The sequence below is a fragment of the Lipotes vexillifer genome, unplaced genomic scaffold (assembly GCF_000442215.2).
Source record: "Lipotes vexillifer unplaced genomic scaffold, Lipotes_vexillifer_v1.1 scaffold415, whole genome shotgun sequence".
NCBI classification, from domain to species: Eukaryota; Metazoa; Chordata; class Mammalia; order Artiodactyla; family Lipotidae; genus Lipotes; species Lipotes vexillifer.
In genome coordinates this window covers 964,963-980,854 of record NW_006774345.1, presented here as the reverse complement: position 1 = coordinate 980,854, position 15,892 = coordinate 964,963, and the positions used below count along the sequence as shown (strand labels likewise).

The following is a 15,892-nucleotide window of genomic DNA, read 5'->3' as shown; positions in this document are numbered from 1 at the left end:
AAAAAAAAAAAAAAAAAAAAAAAAAAAAAAAAAAAGAGAAATATTCTTTCTGTTCAATGTGTAAAAGAAAAAAAAAATGCATGTAAAGATTTTTACAAGTGATTATTAATGCTTTGAAGTTTAAATATTCAAATCAACCCTTGATGAAATTTAAATTGCTGACAGCCTCCTAATAATACTGTGAAAGTGAAAAAGCTAATTTATATTAATATTTAATTGCTATTAAAATCAAGCTTCCCTATAAAGCATACTCCTATCTTAATTTAAATATATTCAAGAAATATTTAAAATAGCAGATCTATAGTATAGATACTATACTATAGCATCTTGAAGAGACAAAATCTTAAATATTGTTAAAAAACAAAATTCAACTGAGTAATTTAAAGATCAAATTGGCTTTATTCAATAATTCATGAATCAGGTTACATTCCTAAGAGGGGCTGAAGCTACATTTAAGTTAGGTACTAAGTCTTGGTTTGGTGATGTGGGCCTAGCACACGTGACTCCATTTTGGGCCTGTTATTTCTTTTTAACAATTTCCCTTCTTGATCAGACTCTTAGCTTAATTGACATCTGTGATCAAAATTTAAGGCATTAGCGCCACTCTCAGCTACCACTCTGTAGTTCTTGCAGCTTTTACTGATCCTCTGTGAGACATTCACAGGTCATGATTTTTTTTGCTGAATCTCTGTAATATTCACAGGTCATGACATCAAGTTCACAATCGTTTTAGCAGGTCATTTTCTTTGTTCCTTCTTTGACATTTCAGTCTTAGGGAGATGATTTTTGCTTGGTGGTTAGCAGCTGTGAACCTGCATTTAAAGCTTTTGAGAGAATACCACATACCAGGGAGACTACTATGATTATTATAAGTAGGATAATTCCAGATGCTTGGAGTGTACTTCAGAGCCATGGTCCCCAAGACCCGAATCAGTCAAAATCAAACAAGTCAAAGAAAGATCCTGTTGAAAGAGTCACCTTCTTAAGTAAAGTGGCTTGTTCAGCGATCAAGGAAGTTTCAACTTCCTTAGAAGTGTTAGTCCAGGTACAGCAGGTAGCAGTGGCCACAGCACAGCCACCTCTTTGCTCAGATAAAAGATAATCAAGGGCTCCCCTATTATTAAGAACAGCTTTGGCCAGAAAGTCTAAGGAATTTTGCTGGACAGCTACTGCTTTAGCAGCAGGTTCTGCAATATCTTCAAGGGTTAAGGAGAGAATATTGCTGGTAAATTTATTTGCACTTATTCCTAGCCAGGGAAGTAGGGTCCTGTCAAAGGAAGCAAATTCTGAATCATGAGCCCATCCCCATAGGTCCTTTTTTAACTCATTGATGTAAATTCAGGGGAATCTACTAATAAAGGGTCTTTGTTTATGAATAATCAGTAGCACAGTTAGATTATCTGAGAGGTATTACCCAGTTATGCACCATCCATTTAGGCATTCATAGGCCCACAGAGAATGAGAACCACTCCAGACAAAAGTAAATCCTGTTGGGGCACAAACCACTGCTGCTAAGGTGGCACTGTTAATAGATTCTAGCATTATGGACAGATCCATTTGTCTGAAAGTTTATCCCCCTTAGCAATGACCTGGGAGATACAGAATATGGCGTAATCTTTCCAGGCCAATGCCAGAGTAAAGGAAAAAAAAAGAGAAGAAGAGAGAGTCTCTTATTTTAAGTATGAAGTCTTAATATAGTGTCCTGGGGGGGAGTAGTCTATATCTCTGTCAGCTACTTCTCCTCATCAATTTGATTCAGAGGTCTCCAACATCTGCACAGGATCAGGTGTCAGGTGGAGGCTTTTTCAGCTGTGAGATGTGTATCCAAGGTTCAAGTCCCTGAAGTTTGCCTGCTGCCTAGGTAGTGAGGAAGACCTGATATAGTCTCTTCTAAGGGGATATAGGGGCAGTCTTTGTTCTTAGTGATTACAAATCAAAGAGTGGGAGAAAATTGGAAATGTTAATTTAGAAAGTTGTAGCCAGACATTTAAGGAAACTAGAAAGACTCAGGATCTAGTCCAGTGTACATGTATATAGCAAAACCTCAAAGACAATTAGCAAGATTAGAATCTAAAATAGAGAAAAGTACAAACATAATTTTTCTCTCCACAGTTCCTCCCATTTCTTTTTTCCAAGGATAATCACAGTAAAACTAATTTGTTTACATTAGACGTGGCTTGTTTACGTAAATGCAGCAAGAATAGTGACTGACCATATAAACTCTTTTTAAGACTGCTTTGGTAGAACCTTGTGAACAAGGTACCAGGTCATTTTTTTCCAAGGGGTTTTATTGGCTCTATAAAGGTAGCTGTAGTTCCTTAAAACTGTCTGGTCATTTCTGAGTCTATGCACATCTCTCTGTCCAATAGGACAATTCAGTGAAAGTCACAGTATTTCCAATTGTGTCCTATTACATACAGAATAGATTCTCATTTAACTTATGCAAATAGCTAACTCTGTTGCCATAAAAAGAAAACTTAAGGAGGGATCAGGCAGGGAGAAAAAATAAAAGTTTCATCTTTGTTTACAAAGGTATGCTTTACCAAATTACTGTATGTCGCAGATAGCTTAAGAGAAATGGTTTCCTTAAATCTGGAAAAATAAAACATTAAGGAGCCACCAGTGTTTCAGACAAAACATCATAAAAATTATTATCATCCTTGTCAGTTCATTCTGTCCCAAGTATTAAACAAGTAATTAATACTTGTTTTGTTTGAATCCAGTTTTTCCATTTGTTCTGGAAATTCTTACCCAGTTCAGTTTTATGATGTTAAAGTTATCAGAAACCTGTACTTTCCAAAAGTCCTTTCCTTGAATCTTCTTGAAGATAAAGTACTTTTGCAGGAACACTTTTGCAACGTATCAGAGTAAAACAATAACTACCTGTAAAAAGACTTAAAAAATGTTCATTATTAGAGATCTGTTGAGAGTTCATTATAATGGAATTGACAAGGGAATTTTGTTATTTTTGTGACACATAGCCCTTTAAGATAATAACTGGGATTATGACTGATAACATTATATCTGGACAAATCAGACTTTAGGAATTTCATATAATTTCTGGAAAACATATAATTGTACAAATACAACATAAAGACTTAATATTACTTTTTACTTGACAATGCTTCACATGTAATTTAACATATCAAATAAGCCTAATTAGTTTAACATCTCCCTTTTTATAAAGGCAGAGAACAAATCTTTTGAGATGTTCCACGGGTCCTCCGGAAAATCCCAGAGTTAGCTTGAGGTCAAAAAGACTTCACCTAGAATTAGATTTTGGGAGGTTTGTCAGAATATCAAAAGGTTTTAAAACACTTGGTCAAATAGGATCACAGGTCACTGGAACAATACTTAGTTATCCACTTAACCATGATAACAATTAAAGACTTCACAGGCAAATACAGAAAGTTAAGTAGTTGTAAAGTTTCTTATTAATAGTAGACTAATGATCTAAGAAAACTTGTTCTTTAATGGATGTATATAATACAATTAAGGATTTTTTTCACATAAGTACACTATGATATTAAATCTTAATTTTATAACCCTTATAGTAAATGCATTTGATTTTAGACAACTTGATTACACAAGGTAAAATTCTCTCTCTCTCTCTTTCTCTCTCCCCAACTTTCTATTGAATTTGTTCTTTATTCTATTTCCCATTCTGAAATAACCAGTTTCACTTCAGGACAAAATTATTTTCTTTTCCCTCAACAAAAAATATATCTCCATTTTTCAGAACTTCTCTTACCGAAAACACATATCCTACTTTCCTTGCATACAGAGCTATTTCTGTTATTATTTCTAGCAGTTTTTTTTTTCTTTTTTCCTTTTTCTTTTTTTTGGCTGCACTGTGTGGCATGTGGGATCTTAGTTCCCTGACCAGGGATCTAACCCATGCCCCCTGCATTGGAAGCTCGGAATCTTAACCATTGGACTGCCACAGAAGTCCCTCTCGTAGTTTTAATAACATATATTAGACTTTTTAACCCTTAAAATCTTAATTTTTTGGTGAAAATAAAGAAGTAAACAATTGTGAAGTGTCTACACTATCATTCTGTGGCTTGACAAATTTATAAGTACCTTTTATAATTTCCAGAAACATATGCTTTCTCATAGTAAGTTTTTTAGTGTGGCACAAAACATGTTTAATAATAGATCCAAGTATATTTTAGTTTCTCTGTAAAAGGAAGCCCAAAGTGAATAAAGCCTGTTCCATAATTAATGTTTCAGTATTTCCTCTTATTTAGAAATTATCTATATATTTCATGACTATCCATCATTTAATTTAACTTAGGAAAATTTTAAAGTTTCAGGTTACCTGTAAGGTAAGTACAGTTGCTCTCAATTCCTCAAAGAATTGGGTTGAAGCCTAAATTACATCATAGATTGATTCATCCATAAATCCTTCTACAAGGAACTTAGAAGTTTTTTTTCTTTCCCTCTGGTTACGTAGTTTTATTTTAACTTAGGAGAGAAAGTCTAAAGAATTTCCTATTATGCTCTAAATATCAGCTTCCAACTTCTGGCCAATTTCTGACCACAAAACTACTTAAAAATCTTTTAAAATATCTTGTCAGTTTTCAGCCAGGACAAATGGTTAATATCTCTGCAGTATTGAATAACTCCTTGCACTTAGGAGGCATCCTCAAAGAGGATGCAAAAGATATTTTTTCTCTCTTGATCAGATACTACAGACAGAGATCTGGGTGAGCTGACTCTGGTAAGAATTCTCACCCTTAGCCGGCTTTTGTCAGTTTTCTCAGGATCCCATCTGCAGGTTCCCAGTGAGATTTAAAATAGAGAGTGTAGCTCCTGTATCTACCAGAATTTGGTAAGGTTTTTCATTAGTTTTAATTTTATTTTTCCTTATCTGTTTAAGGGAATAACATAGCAATTTACCAGAAAATCCCTTGAAGTCTCACCAACTCTGGGAGGGGTTCATATGGGGGACCTACTTCGAAATTAGATATGGGGACGTTCGAGTTGATGTTGAAGACTGCGCATAGGGCCTTTGAGGACAATCTCTTTTCCAGTGTTCCCATTGCTTATAACTGAGACATTGATTTCTTGGCCAGTGTTATGACGATTAACCCTTAAGAGGGTATCATGAGGGAAGCCTAGGTGTTGTTTTAGATATCTTTGATGTCTTTAATTTTTTATTACTCTTTTTCAATCAAACTTTTGATAAAGCTATTTTGGAATCTTGAAGCCTTTTGGAAGCTTCTACATACCAATCAAAATAGGTATCCCCTCTGTTTAGTTTAGGAATCCTTACTTTTGAGTACACTCTTAAATCAACAATCCTGTCTAATTGGAACATTCCCCGTAATGACCATTGCAATTCAAGATTGTCTTTAGTAAGATTTTGCCATTTTTGTAGATATCCACAGCTTCCAGAACCTCGGTTCTTAAACATCATCAAAGGAGGTGTGCTGGAAGGTGGTGTACTTAACTCTTCAGATTTTAAAGATCCGATCTTTATTACTTATTTTTTTAGCTAAGCCTCTGGGCCTCTCAGAGCCAAACTAATACTTAAAAGGAATGTGTTGAAAGCTTGGAGACTGGGTGGTGTTTTGCAGCATAACTTGTTGCCCAGAAATTTACTTGAAGTTGGCAGGTGATGTAGTGTCAATCTGACCTGTCCCATGATCAACCTACCTTAACATGAGATGCTTCGGGTTAGGTGGGGAATGTTGTCACAGCTTGTAAATGCTCAATCTTCCAACCAGTTTTTGTGGCTTTGGGCTTTGAGGTTCCCATTCGCAGTAGCCTTTACCTAATGTGCATATTAACATACAAGCAGTAACCAATGAAGTAGGGACTGGAGAAAGGACTGAACCAGCAGACCCCAATCAGTGGGGACTGCAGGCTGATTACAAACAAATGGGGAGCTGCAGGTGCCACCAGCAGTTCCCAGTGGGAAATCTGGGGACAGAACCAAGGGCTAGGATTTAGATGCCACAGCAGACTGGCCAACTGAAGGCCTTGTTCATACCTCTAGCAATTCGCAGTGTAGAATTGGGGGACTGAGGAAAAGGCTGAACCATCAGACTTCAACAAATAGGGACTGTGGAATGGGGGCCCCACATAAATAAGGAACTGCAAACTGTCACTAACAGTTTCTTCTAGGACCTTGGGACAGAATCAGGGGCTGGGGTTTCCAATCAATTGGGAATTGTGGAGTAAAAAGCCAACTAGACCAGGAACTCCACACAGAGAGCAGAGCTCAGAAGAAAGAGGAACTTAACCACCACTCTAAGAAATGGTGAGAAAGACAGTAAACTTAAAGGGTTTGCAGGATACAGCGTGTGTTTCTTGTCCCCAAGTGCCATCAGAAGTGCACTTTAGATCCCACCACAGTCACTAAATCTGTTAAAAAGCAAAATTCAACTGAGTAAATTTAAAGATCAAATTGGTTTTGTTCAATGATTTATGAATTGAGCAGCATCCCATCTAGTATACAGAAAGGAGCTTCAAAGAGCTGTACAAAATAGAAGGCTTTTATAGGCAAAAAGGGGGCGAAACAAGGAAGCGTGTATAATTCAAGCAAGGTCACCTCTCTTTGGGGGATGTAGGGAGTGTATTAGGCAGATTACCTCATTAGTGCTGACCAGGTAATTCCAGATTGACTGATTAGATGGTTACATTACTGGGAGGGGCTGAAACTGCAATTAAGTTAGGTATGAAGTCTCACTTTGGTGAGGTGGGCTTAGCACAAGTGACTCCATTTTGGACTGTTATTTCTTTATAACAATATCATACAAATGCATTTACTTTTACATGACAGACACTTTGATCCTATAAAGATGCCTCCATTCTGGGTGGAGGCATTCCAGCAAACTTACAATGGTTTATCATATAAAATGTAGCACAATTTCCACTGATGTCTTCATTGTGAAAGAAAAGGTAGCATCTCATGGGAAAAACCTAGAAATAGTGAGAACTTGGAGAAGAAAGGAATTAAAATGGTAGCCCTACCCTTGTGATGTTGAAGTATTTACTTAGTATAGCTGTACTTTTCACATTTTCCCTCAGTTGTTGATTACTTCAACTTGCCTAAGTAATAAGAATTTAAGCCATGGGGAGATTTTTTCTTTGTTCATTTTCTTCTCTTTTTGTTATAAGTATTTGTGATTGTGAAGAGTACTGGATGTTTGTCCGTAGTTGATCTTAACTAATACATGATGTACTTCACTGTGAAAATTCTCCTGAGAATTCATGGTTATTAAAATAAATTGGCATTCTGTTTTATTAATTTGGTCAGTTTGGGAATTTGTGTATTGAATTTATGTTAAATGAGTTGGAGAGATGTATTTTCTAATCCTAGACTCATCTCAACTCTGCACAGAATATGATCCAAGGCTTTTTTCCTAGGCTTTCTGAGGAGTGGTGAATAACATAGAGTGTCCCCCTTGGAAAACATGAAGTTAGAGTTGTCAAGTCCTTCCATGATGCTGGTGGCAGCTAGCATCCCTTCTCTTTCAACAACCTGCCTCCTGTCTGCCTGAATTCAAATCCTGGCTTTGTTTCTCACTTTAGCTATGTGACCTGGGCAATTTAATTGTCTTCTCTGTGTCTCAGTTTCTTTCATTTATAAAATGGAATAATTATTGTACCTGCCTCATAAATACGAAGGAGTGAATACAATCAGTTAATAGATAAAGATTCTATACAGCTTGGCAAATAAGTATGGAATAAATGTTAGTTAATATTATCATATTTATTATTAAAATTAAAAACTTCATTGAGAAGTCATGCCATATACTTGGCTCCCTTCTGCTTATATCTATGGATTCATGGGTGCCCATTTTTCCATCCAGTTAGCCCTTTTCCTAGGGTCCAGACCTGTTTTTTAACCTTCTCTTTTTAACCTTCTTTTTAAAATTCTATTTCATCATATATTCTACCTTCTGTCACAGCACCCATTGACTTTTATTTTGAGTTTCTCAAGTTTCTCCATCAGTTTCCCTTTGAGGCTGACTTAGGATATAGATACTGACCTAGGTCTCACCTGGATTTGCCATACCCTTGCTTGGACTGTACTCTTAGTTTTGTTTTCTTCCAAGCGCTTCTATTTTGCCCTAAAGTAATTTTAGGGCAAATTTCTTGTTTTCTGAGGTCTTCCCTCTTTTACTTCTAACACTGTATGCGGTGAGGATAAAAAGGCATTATAGAGTAATGGATTCTTTTAACCTATCTTCTCTTGTGTTCAGATATAAACCATATATTCCTCCTCAAACACACTGAACTTTTCAATATCTCTATGTTTTTGGCACACTACTCACACTGGGCCTTCACTCTTCTCTTGGTCTTAGATAAAACACTTCAAAGCATGGTATAAGTTCTGATTTCTTAGCCACAAGTGGGCTGGAAATGCAACCCACTTTTTTAGGAGATATATCTTGACCAATGAGGAGTGAAAGATAAAAGGAAATTGAGCAGATACATTTATTTCTCTCCCTTAGTTTGTTTGGTAGTAGTCTGAGTGGCAGTTTTTCCCTGCATCCCTTCTGTAGAAGACCCACGTGCTGAATAAACAAGGCTGCTGCAAGATTCTTCCTGCCTTTTCCTGGCTTGTCAAGAAGCCATGGTCGGAACAATGACAGATCGCATCTCGTGGTTTTGCATATTCCCATGTTACTCTTTGATTTCTCTTTTCTTGGCTTCACCTCCCTGGGCTGGTACCTCCCAAACATACCGGTATCAACTTAATCTTTATCTCTGCTTTCTGAAGGAGCCACGTAAGACATTCTAAATGGCTTTCTAGAGAAACTTTTAATTTTATTGCAGATAAACTTAGCATTGGAATTCTTTCTTTCCACTTAACTTGACGGCAGGTGCACAATGCACAGGGCTCAGATTCTATCCATATCAACTGGCAAGAGCATTGTTTTCTTCCAACTTTAATTTTACATGGGCTTCCTTCTATAAAACTCCATCACCCCTTCCCTCATCATTTGAACAATGGACCAAGTTTTGATTTTCCTGGGTGTGGTATCGCCCCGTGTGGGTAGAGACAAAGTAAGAGCTCCTCATTGCAGATACACAGTCACTTCCCCAGGAGCTCCATCTGTGTCCCCTGCCACACTTAAACCAGACTCTAACAGTTGTATCTAGTCACTCTGTAGTTCAGCTCCTGAACACTGGGCCCTAATTAAATCTGTGGATCATCCACCTACTATTCCTGCGACTCTATTCCTCACTCAATAACTGATGTATGAAGACTGCACACCCAATCTATTACTCTGTCTATAGAAATCTACACACATATTACTCATCTCTGCACAATTATCACATTTCTTTTCCATTAAAAAAAAAGACAACCATATTGGTTAAGAGTTCAGTTATTCTTCTCAGATTTTGATATAATTCTGGACTCTTCTACTTGCTTTCTGTGTGATTTGGGGCAAGTGTCTTAACATCTCTAGCCTTAGATGTTGTATTCTGAAGTTTAAAAAATATTTCCTTCTGAGTTGAAGGGGGAGACCTTCAAAAAGGCAGAGGAGTAAGATGTGGAGATCACCTTCCTCCCCACAAATACATCAGGAATACATCTACATGTGGAACAACTCCTATAGAACACCTACTGAACACTGGCAGAAGACTTCAGACTTCCCAAAAGGCAAGAAACCCCACATGTACCTGGGTAGGGCAAAGAAAAAAGAAAAGAGACAAAATAGGGACAGAACCTGCACCGCTGGAAGGGAGCTGTGAAGGAGGAAAACTTTCCACACACCAGGAAGCCACTTCACTGGTGGAGACAGAGGGTGCCAGGAGGAAGCTTCGGAGCCATGGAAGGGAGCACAGCAACAGGGGTGCAGAGGGCAAAGCGGAGAGATTCCCACACAGAGAATCGGTGCCGACCAGCACTCACCAGCCCGAGAGGCTTGTCTGCTCACCCGCCGGGATGAGTGGGGCTGGGAGCTGAGGCTCGGGCTTTAGAGGTCATATCCCAGGGAGAGGACTGTGGTTGGCTGCGTGAACACAGCCTGAAGGGAGCTAGTATGCCGCAGCTACCTGGGAGGGAGTCCAGGAAAAAGTCTGGACCTGCCTAAGAGGCAAGAGATCATTGTTTTGGGGTGCGTGAGGAGAGGGGATTCAGACCACCACCTAAACGAGCTCCAGAGACAGGCATGAGCTGGCGCTATCAGCGCGAACACCAGAGACGGGTATGAAACGCTAAGGCTGCTGCTGCAGCCACCAAGAAGCCTGTGTGCAAGCACAGGTCACTATCCACACCGCCCCTCCTGGGAGCCTGTGCAGCCTGCCACTACCAGGGTCCGGTGATCTAGGGACAACTTCCCTGGGAGAACACACGGCATACCTCAAGCTGGTGCAACGTCATGGCGGCCTCTGCCACTGCAGGCATGCCCCGCATTCTGTACCCCTGCCCCCGGCCTCGGCCTGAGTGAGCCAGAGCCCCCTAATCAGTTGCTACTTTAACCCCGTCCTGTCCGGGCAGGAACAGACGCCCTCAGGTGACCTACACGCAGAGGCAGGGCCAAATCCAAAGCTGAACCCCAGGAGCTGTGCAAGCAAAGAAGAGAAACGGAAATCTCTCCCAGCAGCCTCTGGAGCAGTGGTTTAAATCTCCACAATCAACTTGATGTACCCTGCATCTGTGGAATACCTGAATAGACAATGAATGATCCCAAAATTCAGGCCAAAATTTGGGAGTAACTATAGACTTGGGGTTTGCTGTATGCAACTGGTTTCTGGTTTTATGTTTATCTTAGTTTAGTATTTAGAGTTTATTATCATTGGTAGATTGGTTTATTGATTTGGTTGCTCTCTTCCTTTTTTTTATATATATAGATTTTTTTTTTTTTCCTTTTTCTCTTTTTGTGAGTGTGAACGTATATGCTTCTTTCTGTGATTTTTGTCTCTATAACTTTGCTTTTACCTTTTGGCCTAGGGTTCTGTCTGTGTTTTTTTTTTTGTTGTTGTTGTTTTTTATTTTTTTTTTTATTTTATTTTATTTTTTTTTTTGTTTAAAATGCCTTTTATTCGTTCAGTCAGTCCCCTCTAATCTCTTGTCATTTTTTCTAACCCAACCAAGTTAACAAAGCGAAGGTTATTTCTAGGTACAGGATTTCAAGTGATTTTGACTTTTGATCTGTGATGGACTTTATTTTTCCTTCTATTCCTGTCCAAACTATTCCATACTAGATAAGGAAAGTAGAAACATTTGCCTCAGTGCCTATCTTATACTAGACCTCTTAGCAGCAACCCCAGGACCAAACTGAGCAACAGACTGGAGTTCCTTACCACTGAGCAGATCGATTCTATAGCTCCAAGATAAGACTACATTCTTGACACAGGTTAAAGTAAAAAAATTATTCTTGTTGCATAAGATCTTGGGCTTTAAATTAGAAAGCAATGTTCTATCTTGCAAATCAGTATCTGTCCCCAACACACACACACACACACACACACACACAGATGCACACACAGCTGTTTTAAAAGCCATACTTCTATACTGTTTTATCTAATAAAGACCAAGTGCATTGAGACTGAAACCCATTTCAAGTTCTTATAAAGGTGATCACACTGGGCTGTGCATTATCAAGTTGTGGATGCCCTTCCCTGCTATTCATTATGCTTGAATGGCACACCTCTCCTTTCCACTGAAGTACACTCATACTGTAAACCCTGCCCTCCTCACTTGTGGGTACCTAGCAGGGAACCCACTGCTTATCTGTGATGCTGAGACTCCGGAACAGTAACCATAACCCTTAAAAGAAACAAGCTGCCCTTTTCTTTATGGCCAAACCTCAACATATACAACATTCAGAGTTGTCACCTTTCAAACTTTCCCCCATTACCAGTGTAATAATATAATCCAGTCTACAGCAAAGATAAACAGAGAAACATAAGGAAACTATAGGGAGAATAACATTTTAAGACTTGGGTCAAACCTTACCTTACCCATCCCTCTTCAATTGGCTTTCTTTCATTCCTCATATCCTCTAGATCATGGAAAGGCTAACACAATTAACTTTAAACAATTTTTATTACACAAAGGTTGTCACATAATTGGATATTGCTCTACTCTGTACACAATTATTCTTACTCTCCACAGAAAGGCTGCTTCTTAACTTCTCATCTGTTGATGGCAATCACTAAAATCCTGATTTTAACAGAATAGTAGTAAAAATGCCTCAGTTATTTAAGTTGAAAGCAGTACATTGGTGCATGGCTCTTATACTCATTTACCAGGAATGTACAAATGTCTTTATTCAAAAATACAAAATAAATTATCTGTAGGCATGGACAATGACAGCAGTAAACCATTCTACGTTGTCAACTGAAACCAGTAACTGATGGTTACAGTGATTTTCTTAAACATCAGCCAGCCTTTTCTTCAGTCATCTCCTTCAACTGACCTCTCAAAGTTATTGGTGAGGAATGCTGCCTTGAGCTTCCTCTCACAGCTCATTAATGATGGTAAAGCCCTATTCTAGGAATTAGAACATGCCACCTCCCATCCCACCTCCCATCCCACCCATTCCGCCCATTCCAGGATCCTTCTCTTCTTTAGGAATTTCTGTGACTACAACTTCTGCTGTAGTTAACAGAGAGGCCACTCCAGCAGCATCCAGTAATGCAGTTCTCACAACCTTAGTTGGATCAATGATTCCTTTTTCCACCATATTCACAAAATCTCCAAGCATAGCATCATAACCAACTTCTGAAGAACTTTGCAAAATTTTCTCAACTATCAATGATCCTTCAACACCTGCATTCTTAGCAATGGTCATTGCAGGAATTTTGAGTGTTTTTTTAATAATTTCTATACCAATTTTTTGATCTTCATTAGCTGGAGTTATTGAATCCAAGGCTGGAAGGCACCGAAGCAGGGCACAGCCCCCTCCCAAAACAATGCCTTCTTCAACAGCAGCTCGTGTAGCATTGAGGGCATCTGTAACTCTGTCTTTCTTTTCATTCACTTCAACATCACTTGTCCCACCAACCTTTAGCACAGCAACACCATCTGAGAGTTTTGCCAGACGTTCATTCAATTTTTCCTTTTCATATTCACTAGTTGTAATATCTAACTGCTCGATGATTTCTTGAATACGCTTTTCAATTTGAGCCTTGTCACCTTTTCCTTTCAAGAGCATGGCATCATCTTTGGTCACAATGACCTCTCCAACTTTTCCTAAGTCATGAGGCTGAACATCTTCAAGATTTAGAGTCAGTCCTTCTTCTCCAAATACTGCACCACCAGTAGCAATAGCCATGTCTTTAAGCTGGTTCTTTCTATTGTCACCAAAACCTGGAGCTTTGACTGCTACAACCTGAAGACCAACTTTCAGCCTATTCAAAACGAGTGTACTTAGAGCTTCTCCATCCACATCTTCAGCAATTATGACCAAGGGCTTACGGTGAGCATTGGCAATTTCAAGAGCAGGAACAATGGACTGGACACTAGAAATTTTCTTTTCACTTAACAGAACATAGGCATCTTGGAATTCACATTTCTGACCTTTTGATGTATTAATAAAGTATGGAGAAATATACCCTCTATCAAACTTCATGCCTTCAATAATTTCTAATTCATCATTCAGTGTTTTTCCATCCTTTACTGTGATAACGCCCTTTCTTCCAACCTTTTTCATTGCATCAGAAATGATGCTGCCGATTTCTTTGTCTCCATTTGCAGAAATCGTAGCGACCTGGGCAATCTCTTCCGGGGTTGTCACAGGTTTAGACTGCTTCTTAAGTTCAGCAATTACAGCATCAACAGCTAACATCACACCTCTCCTGATTTCCACTGGATTAGCACCTTTGCTAATCTTCTCGAAGCCTTCCTTAGCAATGGAGCGTGCCAGTACAGTAGCAGTAGTGGTGCCATCCCCAGCCTCTTCGTTTGTGTTATTGGCAACATCTTGAACAAGTTTCGCGCCAATATTTTTATATTTATCTTTTAACTCAATGGACTTTGCAACAGTCACACCATCTTTTGTCACTTTGGGACTTCCCCAACTCTGTTCAATAATCACCATCCTTCCCTTTGGCCCCATAGTAATGGCTACAGCATCAGCTAAAAGGTCTACACCTTGAAGCATTAAGGCTCGGGCATCTGCACCAAATTTTACATCTTTGGCATAAGCCCGAGTGAGATGAGGAGCCAGTGCCCTGGACACTGGCCTAATCTGGCGAAGGACTGCGGGCAATCGAAGCATTTCTGGAGCAGCGGCACGGATAGTGGGCGACGAGACAGGCCGTCGGCGGCGAGTGAGGGCTGTTGTTGTTTTTTAGTATACATTTTAGTGATTGTTATCATTGGTCAGTTTGTTTTCTGGTTTGGTTGCTCTCTTCTTTCTTTTGTTTTTATTGCTTTTTAATTTATTTATTTTTAATACTGCACTGCATAATGATCAAAGGATCAATCCAAGAGAAAGATATAACAGTTGTAAATGTTTATGCACCCAACATAGGAGCACCTCAATACAGAAGGCAAATGCTAACAGCCATAAAAAGGGAAATAGTAACACAATCATAGTATGGGACTTTAACAACCCACTTTCACCAATTGACAGATCATCCAAAATGAAATTAAATAAGGAACACAAGCTTTAAATTATACCTTCAGCAGATATACTTAATTGATATTTATAGGACATTCCATCCAAAACAGCAGAATATACTTTCTTCTAAAGTGCTCATGGAACATTCTCCAGGATAGATCATATCTTGGGTCACAAATCAAGCCAAGAAAATTGAAGTTGTATCAAGTATCTTTTCCAGCCACAACACAATGAGACTAGATATCAATTACAGAAAAAAACACAAATACATGGAGGCTAAACAATACACTACTTAATAACCAAGAGATCACTGAATAAGTCAAAGAGGAAATAAAAATATACATAGAAACAAATGAAATTGAAAACATGATGACCTCAAACCTATGGGATGCAGCAAAAGCAGTTATAAGAGGCAAGTTTATAGCAATACAATCCTACCTTAAGAAAAAAGAATCATCTCAAATAAACAACCTAACCTTAAACCTAAAGAAATTAAAGAAAGAACAGAAAAACCCCAAAGTTACTAGAAAGAAAGGAATCATAAAGATCAGATCACAAATAAATGAAAAACGAGGAAATGATAGCAAAGATCAATAAAAACTAAAAGCTGGTTCTTTGAGAAGATAAACAAAATTGATACACCATTGGCCAGATTCATCAAGGAAAAAAGGGAGAAGACAACAGAATTAGAAATGAAAAACAAGTAACAACTGACACTGCAGAAATAAAAAGTATCATGACAGATTACTATAAGCAACTCTATACCAATAAAATGGACAGCATGGAGGAAATGGACAATGTCTTAGAAAAACAAAACTTTCCACGACTGAACCAGGAAGAAACAGAAAATATAAACAGACGAATCACAAGCACTGAAATTGAGACTACAATTCAAAATCTTCCAACAAACAAAAGTCCAGGACCAGATGGTTTCACAGCTGAATTCTATCAAACATTTAGAGAGGAGCTAACACCTATCCTTCTCAAACTCTTCCAAAATATAGCAGAAGCAGGAAGACTCCCAAACTCATTCTTTGAGGCCACAACAACCCTGATAGCAAAACCAGACAAAATGTCACAAAGAAAGAAAACTACAGGCCAATATCACTGACGATCAGAGATGCAAAAATCCTCAACAAAATGCTAGCAAACAGAATCCAACAGCACATTAAAAGTATCATACACCATGACCAAGTGAGGTTTATCCCCAAAATGCAAGGATTCTTCAATATACACAAATGAATCAATGTGATAAACCATATAACAAATTGAAGGAGAAAAACCATATGATCATCCCAATAGATGCACAAAAATCTTTCCACATAGTTCAACACCCATTTATGATCAAAACCCTC

At 38.4% G+C, this 15,892-nt stretch overlaps 1 pseudogene across 1 annotated transcript; it reads right to left on the bottom strand.

Moving 5' to 3' along the window:
* Nucleotides 1-11,997: 11,997 nt before the first annotated feature.
* LOC103078520 (60 kDa heat shock protein, mitochondrial pseudogene) lies at nt 11,998-14,246 on the bottom strand (annotated as a pseudogene). The gene has a single exon (XR_014368598.1). The product of XR_014368598.1 is annotated as a 60 kDa heat shock protein, mitochondrial pseudogene (transcript).
* Between the last annotated feature and the right edge of the window lie 1,646 nt (nt 14,247-15,892).